At 43.4% G+C, this 6,917-nt stretch overlaps 1 non-coding gene across 1 annotated transcript; it reads left to right on the forward strand.

Moving 5' to 3' along the window:
* Nucleotides 1–5,898: 5,898 nt before the first annotated feature.
* Nucleotides 5,899–6,012, forward strand: trnal-caa (transfer RNA leucine (anticodon CAA)). Its single transcript has 2 exons — nucleotides 5,899–5,936; nucleotides 5,967–6,012. It is a non-coding gene; the product is annotated as a tRNA-Leu (tRNA).
* The last annotated feature ends 905 nt before the right edge of the window (nucleotides 6,013–6,917 follow it).

The raw sequence follows: 6,917 nt of genomic DNA on the forward strand, positions 1-6,917 counted from the left end.
GATGGGGGGAGTGTTTTGGGGGATTACCATGGCAGTTTATTCTTTTGTGTGTTACGGATTGGCCAGACTTTCTTTTCATTGTGCGTTATTGTGTGCAGCTTGTGCCCTCACACTGTTTTGGATTGTAGGCCCTGTGTGTCTTGATATGGCTAACATGGGCGATGCTGATGGAGGCCATCCTGTGAGGTTTATTTCTTGGAACGTAAAGGGGCTGAATGGTCCTGTTAAAAGAGCTAAAGTTTTCTCTCGTCTGAAACAATTAAAAGCAGATATAGTATTCCTACAAGAGACAAGTTTAAGAGCGGAAGACCATAATAGACTTCGTAAAGCATAGATTAGTCAGGTTTTTCATTCCAGATTTATTAGTAGGTTCAGGGGGGTGGCAATATTAATCACCGAAAGAATGCAGTTCACACCATCTGATGTATCAGTGACCCTAATAGTCACTTTATTATAGTCTCTGGATCTCTCTTTCAGATACCTGTCATTTTGGTAAATGTTTATGCCCCTAATTGGGATGACGTCCACTTTGCAATTAAGGTTTTGTCATTTATACCTAACCTGAATACACACCAGCTAATCTTTTCAGGAGATTTGAACTGTGCTATTGACCCACTGCTTGATAGGTCTAGCCCTAGGGGAACATTTTCTGGTATGGCAAAGGCCTTCTTGATGTTTATGCAACAAAATGGTTATATGGATCCTTGGAGATTTTTGAATCCATTAGTTAAGCAATTCTCTTCCTTTTCTCATGTTCACCACTCCTATTCCAGGCTAGACTATTTCTTTATAGATAGCTCCTTGATACCAATGATTAGACAAATTGAATACACTGCTATAGTTATATCTGATCACTCGCCTGTGAAACTGGACCTATGTTTTCCTTTAAACATTAGAGAACAGCCTCTGTGGAGAATTAACCCCCTTTTGCTTTCCAATGAGAAATTTTACAGTTATATATCGGCTATCATTGACACATTCTTCGAGACTAACAAAACTGAGTCGGTATTGTATTCTCTACTTTGGGAAACTTTAAAAGCTTAGTTGAGGGGTCAAGTAATATCTTATACTTCACATGCCAATAAAGAACGTAGGAAGGAAATGCAAGTGTTGCTGCAATCTATTTTGGACCTGGACAGGCAATACTCTGAGGCACCCACTGCGGAATTATATAAAAGCTGGGCTGATTTGCAAGCGAAGGTTTGTAGAGAGAAGATTAAACTATCAGAACAATTAATTCTTAAGACACGTGGCCTCTATTATGAATATAGTGACAAGGCGAGCCAGCTTATGGCTCATCAGTTGAAACGTCAAGCTGCATCATCACTTATTCCCCAGATAAGAGACACGCACCAAAACTTGACAAGCAATCCAAAGGAGATTAATAACATCTTTGCAACTTTGTATTCCTCTCTGTACACCTCAGAGTTTCCCTCAGATATAACAGATATGGAACGTTTTTTAGATAATTTGGAAATACCAACTCTTGAACCAGAGGAGGTAGAGAATTTAGATCAGGCTCTTGGGCAGGAAGAGATTAATAATGCCATTATGGCTTTGCAGAGTAGTAAGTCCCCAGGCCCTAATGGTTGTCCAATAGACTTTTATAAGAAATTTAAAGATACGCTCATACCAGTCCTTCTAGAAGTGCTTCAGGAATCTTTGGAGAACAGTTCCTTACCCCCTACTCTTTCACAGGCAGCTATTTCATTACTTAAAAAGGACAAGGACCCGACTCAATGTGGATCATATCACCCCATCTCACTTTTGAATGTGGATATGAAAATTTTGGCTAAAGTGCTTACGTGCCGTTTAGAACGCCCCCTTCCCAAGATAATTTCAGGTGATCAAACAGGTTTTATTAAAAATCGCCATTCTTTTTTTAATATCCGTTGACTGGCTGATGTGGTTTATTCACCCAGTGATTCTCGGAGTCCGGAGGTTGTTATCTCCTTGGACGCGGAGAAGGCATTTGATAGAGTGGAGTGGGTATACTTGTTTAGTGTTTTAGAGAAATTTGGATTTGGCAGAATATTTGTAGCCTGGGTTAAGCTATTATATCACTTGCCTGTAGCATGTATACAGACAAATTATTTACAATCTGACTGTTTCCCAATAACACGTGGCACTCGCCAAGGCTGCCCATTGTCCCCTCTTCTTTTTGCAATTGCAATTGAGTCTCTTTTTATTACACTTAAGTCAACTACATTATTTCAAGGTGTTAGGAGAGAGGACATGGAACACCGTGTATCCCTATATGCTGATGTCCTCTTACTTTATGTTAGCAACCCTGCAGGTAGCAGTCCTGCTATTGTGTCATTGTTAGGTCAGCTTGGAACCTTCTCTGGAACTTTCAAAAAAGCAAATTGTATCTAAAGTTGTATACTTAGCCACAGGTGTACTCTGCACTGGCTGTACGCTTCCCCTTCTGACGGTCACCCAGTTACCTGTCTCCTGCAGCCGAGAGCCTGGAGCTCCTGTCTTATCCCCTCCTCATTCTCCGGTATGAGTCAAAAGGCATCGAGTTTATAAGGTATTGTAAGGAACTGGTCAGAACACACTGAATGTTGTGAGAAGTTTTGACCCACTGAACTAAGAAAGGATGTGCTGGCATTGGAGAGGGTTCAGAGATTCATGAGAATGATCCAGGGAATGAAAGGGTTAACATATGAGGAGCATTTGATAGCTCTGGGCTAGTACTCACTGGAGTTTAGAAGAATGAGCAGGGTTGGGGGGTGGATATTGAATGGCCTAGATAAGAGTTTCCTATAGTTGGTGGGGGGGAGGAAGGAGTTCTAGGATGTGGGCAAAGCCTCAGAATAGAGCGATGATCCTTTAGAAATTCAGGGTAAATGTTTTATCGAAGTACATGTATGTCACTGTATACAACCTTGAGATTCATTTTCTTGTGGGCATACTCAATAAATCCATGATAGACATAATGAAAGACCGCACCAATTTGGATGCTCAGCAATTGTGCAAAAGGCAACAAACTGGGGAAATACATAATGAGGAATAATAAATAAATAAATAAATAAGCAACAAATATCAAGAATATGAGATGAAGAGACCTTGAAAATGAGGACATTTCAATGATGGGCAAGTGAAGTTGAGTGAAGTTATCCACTTTGGTTCAAGAGCCTGATGGTTGGGGGCTAATAACTGTTTCTGAACCTGATGGTGTGAGTCCTGAGGCTCCTGTACCTTTTTTCCTGATGGCAGCAGCAAGAAGAGAGCATGGCCTGGATGTTAGAAGTCCTTGATGATGGATGCTGCTTTTCTACAACAACGATCCGAGTAGATGTGCTGAATTGTGGGAGAACTTTACCTGTGATGGACTAGGCTGTATCCACTATTTTTGTAGGATTTTCCATTCAAAAGCTTTGGTGTTTCCATACCAGACTGTGATGCAGCCAGTCAATAGGAGTCACTCTCCACAACACATCTATAGAAGTTTGTCAAATTTTTAGATGTCATTCAAAATCTTCACAAACTCCTAAGGATGTAGAGACGCTGCATGCTTTCTTCGTAATTGCACTTATGTGCTGGGCCCAGGGGAGGTCCTCTAACATGACAACACCAAGGAATTTAAAGTTGCTGACCCCCTCCGACTCTGATCCTCTGAAGAGGATAGGCTCATGGACCTCCGGTTTCCTGCTCCTGAACTAATGATCAGCTCCTTGGTCTTGCTGACATTGAGTAAGGAGTTGTTGTTGTGACACCACTCAGCCAGATTTTTAATTTCCCTCCTACATGCTGATTTGTCACCATAAGACGGTAAGATATAGAAGCAGAATTAGACCATTTGGCCCATTGAGTCTGCTCCACCATTTTATCATGGCTGAGCCATTTTTCCTCTCTGCCACTATCTCCTGCCTACCCTGCCCCCAATGTATTGCTTCATGCCCTGACTAATTAATAATCTATCAACCTCTGCATTAAATATACATAGAGATTTGGCCTCCACATCTCCCTGTGACAAAGGATTCATTAGATTCACCACTTTCTGGCTAAAGTAATTCCTCATCTTCGTTCTAAAAGGACTCCTGTCTATTCTGAGGCTGTGTCCTCTGGTCTTAGACTCTCCCACCATAGGAAACATCCTCTCCACATCCACTCTATTGAGGCCTTTCACCATTTGATAGGTTTCTATGAGGTCACCCCTCATTCTTCTGAATTCCAGTAAATACACTCCCAGAGACATCAAATGCTCTTCATATGACAAGTCATTTAATCCAGGTATCATTTTCAAAGGTCACCACCTTTGATTCGGCCTACAGCAGTGGTATCATTAGCAAACTTAAAGATGGCAGACACAAAATACTCTGCAGATGCTGGGGTCAAAGCAACACGTACAACACACTGGAGGAACTCAGCAGGTCGGGCAGCATCCGTGGAAATGAACAGTCAACGTTTTGGGCCGAGACCCTTCGTCAGGACAGTAGAGGGAAGGGGCAGAGGCCCTATAAAGAAGGTGGGGGGAGGGTGGGAAGGAGAAGGCTGGTAGGTTCCAGGTGAAAAACCAGTAAGGGGAAAGATAAAGGGGTGGGGGAGGGGAGGCAGGGAGGTGATAGGCAGGAAAGGTGAAGAAGGAATACGGGAAAGCACAATGGGTAGTAGAAGGAGGCAGAACCATAAGGGAGGTGATAGGCAACTGGAGGAGGGGGCAGAGTGAAACTAGGATGGGGGAGGGAATTACCAGAAGTTGGAGAATTCAATGTTCATGCTAAGGGTCCGGAGACTACCCAGACGGTATATGAGGTGTTGCTCCTCCAACCTGAGTTTAGCCTCATCATGGCAGTAGGGGAGGCCATATATGGACATATCCGAATGGGAATGTGAAGCAGAGTTGAAGTGGGTGGCAACCGGGAGATCCTGTCCGTTGTGGCGGACGGAGCGGAGGTGCTCGACGAAGTGGTCCTCCAATCTGCATTGGGTCTCACCAATATAGAGGAGGCTGCACCGGGAGCACCGGATGCAATAGATGACCCCAACAGACTCACAAGTGAAGTGTTGCCTCACCTGCTTTCCCTGCCCCACCCCTTGATCTTTCCCCTTACTGCTTTTTCACCTGGCACGTACCAGCCTTCTCCTTCCCACCCTCCCCCCACCTTCTTTATAGGGCCCCTGCCCCCTCCCTTTTCAGTCCTGACAGAGGGTCTCGGCCCGAAACGTTGACTGTTCGTTTCCACAGATGCTGCCCGACCCGCTGAGTTCCTCCAGTGCATTGTGAGTGTTGCTTAAAGATGGCAGAGCTGTGCTCAGCTGCACAGTCATAAGTGTAAAGTGAGTAGAGCGGGGCTCTAAACATAGTTTAGAGGTGACAAGGTGACAACAGAGATGAGGAGGAATTTCTTTAGCTAGAGTGTGCTAAATCTGTAGAATTCATTGCCACAGATGGCTGTGGAGACCAAGTCATTGGGTATATTTAAACCAGAGGTTGATAGGTTCTTGATTAGTCAGGACATCAAAGGTTATGAGTAGAAGGCAGGAAAATGAGGTTGAGGGGGATAATAAAACAGCTATGATTGAATGGCAGAGCAGACATTGATGGGCCAAATGGCATAATTCTGCTCTGGTATTTTATGGTCTAATCTTCAGAGAAATGTATGGTGTTGCCTCTTCATAAGTTTGTCAAACATCCACCAAAGTTATATTTTGAAGAATTTGCGGCAGAAATCCCACACCAGTGGTGCTGCTGCAATTCCCTATCCAAACAGGGGTGTCACTGTAGGACAGATGTTGAAGATGCAGAATTTTTACAGTGACGTGAATATGTCTGAATTTGAGTAAGCAAACAGCGTAAGGAAGGAAGAAAAACAACATGAGGTATGACTGCACGATCTAATTCTCTAGCAGAGGAAGCCATTTCAGTGAGGGAGGTGGATAGCAAGTCATGTCAGGATGGCCGAGTGGTCTAAGGCGCCAGACTCAAGGAATAAAGTCCTTCTGTAATAAAGTGGGTGTTCTGGTCTCCAAATGGAGGCGTGGGTTCAAATCCCACTTCTGACATGAAATTTTGGGCAGTGCAGTGGAGTTTGAACATCCTCCCTGTGTCCATCAGTGGTAGAATAAAAATGGCATTATAATGGAGGAGTTATTATTTCCAATATGGTCAATGCAAGATCGATGGCCCACTTCCATGTTTGGTACCACCACAGCGTAGCGGTTAGTGCGACACTTCTACAGTTTGGAGCAATGCAGAGTTCAATCCCGCTGCCATCTGTATGAAGTTTTTATGTTCTCCCTGTGACCATGTGGGTTTCTTCACACAGTCCAAAGACGTACTGGTTAACAGGTAAATTGGTCACTGTGAATTGTCTTGTGATTAGGCTAGTGTTAATAGATGGGTTGCTGGGTAATATGGCTCGTTGGGCCAGAAGGGCTTCTCCACACTTTGTCTTTAAATAGTAAAGAAATGAAAAATAATTTCGCCACATATGGCATGTTTACTACAGTCCAGAGGGATGGGGTTGAAAGCGATAATAAATCAGTCATGATGGAATGGAGGAGCAGACTCGATGGACCAAATGGCCTAATTCTGCTCGTATGTCATATGATCTTTACTCATAGTGATGAAAGAGTATTATTTTCCCTCCATTTTTCTTTTATCCATGTGCCCAAGTGTTTCTTAAATGTTCCTACGGTATCTGCCTCTATCACCACCCTTGGCAGCATGTTCTATGCACCCACCGGTCTCCATGTAAAAAAAACTTACCTCTGATAACTCCCCCTATACTTACCTCCAATCACCTTAAGATTATGTCCCTTCATATTAGCCATTTCCACCCGGGAAAAAGTCTGTTGCTCTCCACTCAATCATTGCCTTTTATCATCTAGTACATCTCTATCAAATCACCTCTCATCCTCTTTCGCTCCAAAGAGAAAACAACTTGCTCAATCTATCCTCATAAGAC

This window comes from Mobula birostris, chromosome 3 (assembly GCF_030028105.1).
Source record: "Mobula birostris isolate sMobBir1 chromosome 3, sMobBir1.hap1, whole genome shotgun sequence".
Lineage (NCBI taxonomy): Eukaryota > Metazoa > Chordata > Chondrichthyes > Myliobatiformes > Myliobatidae > Mobula > Mobula birostris.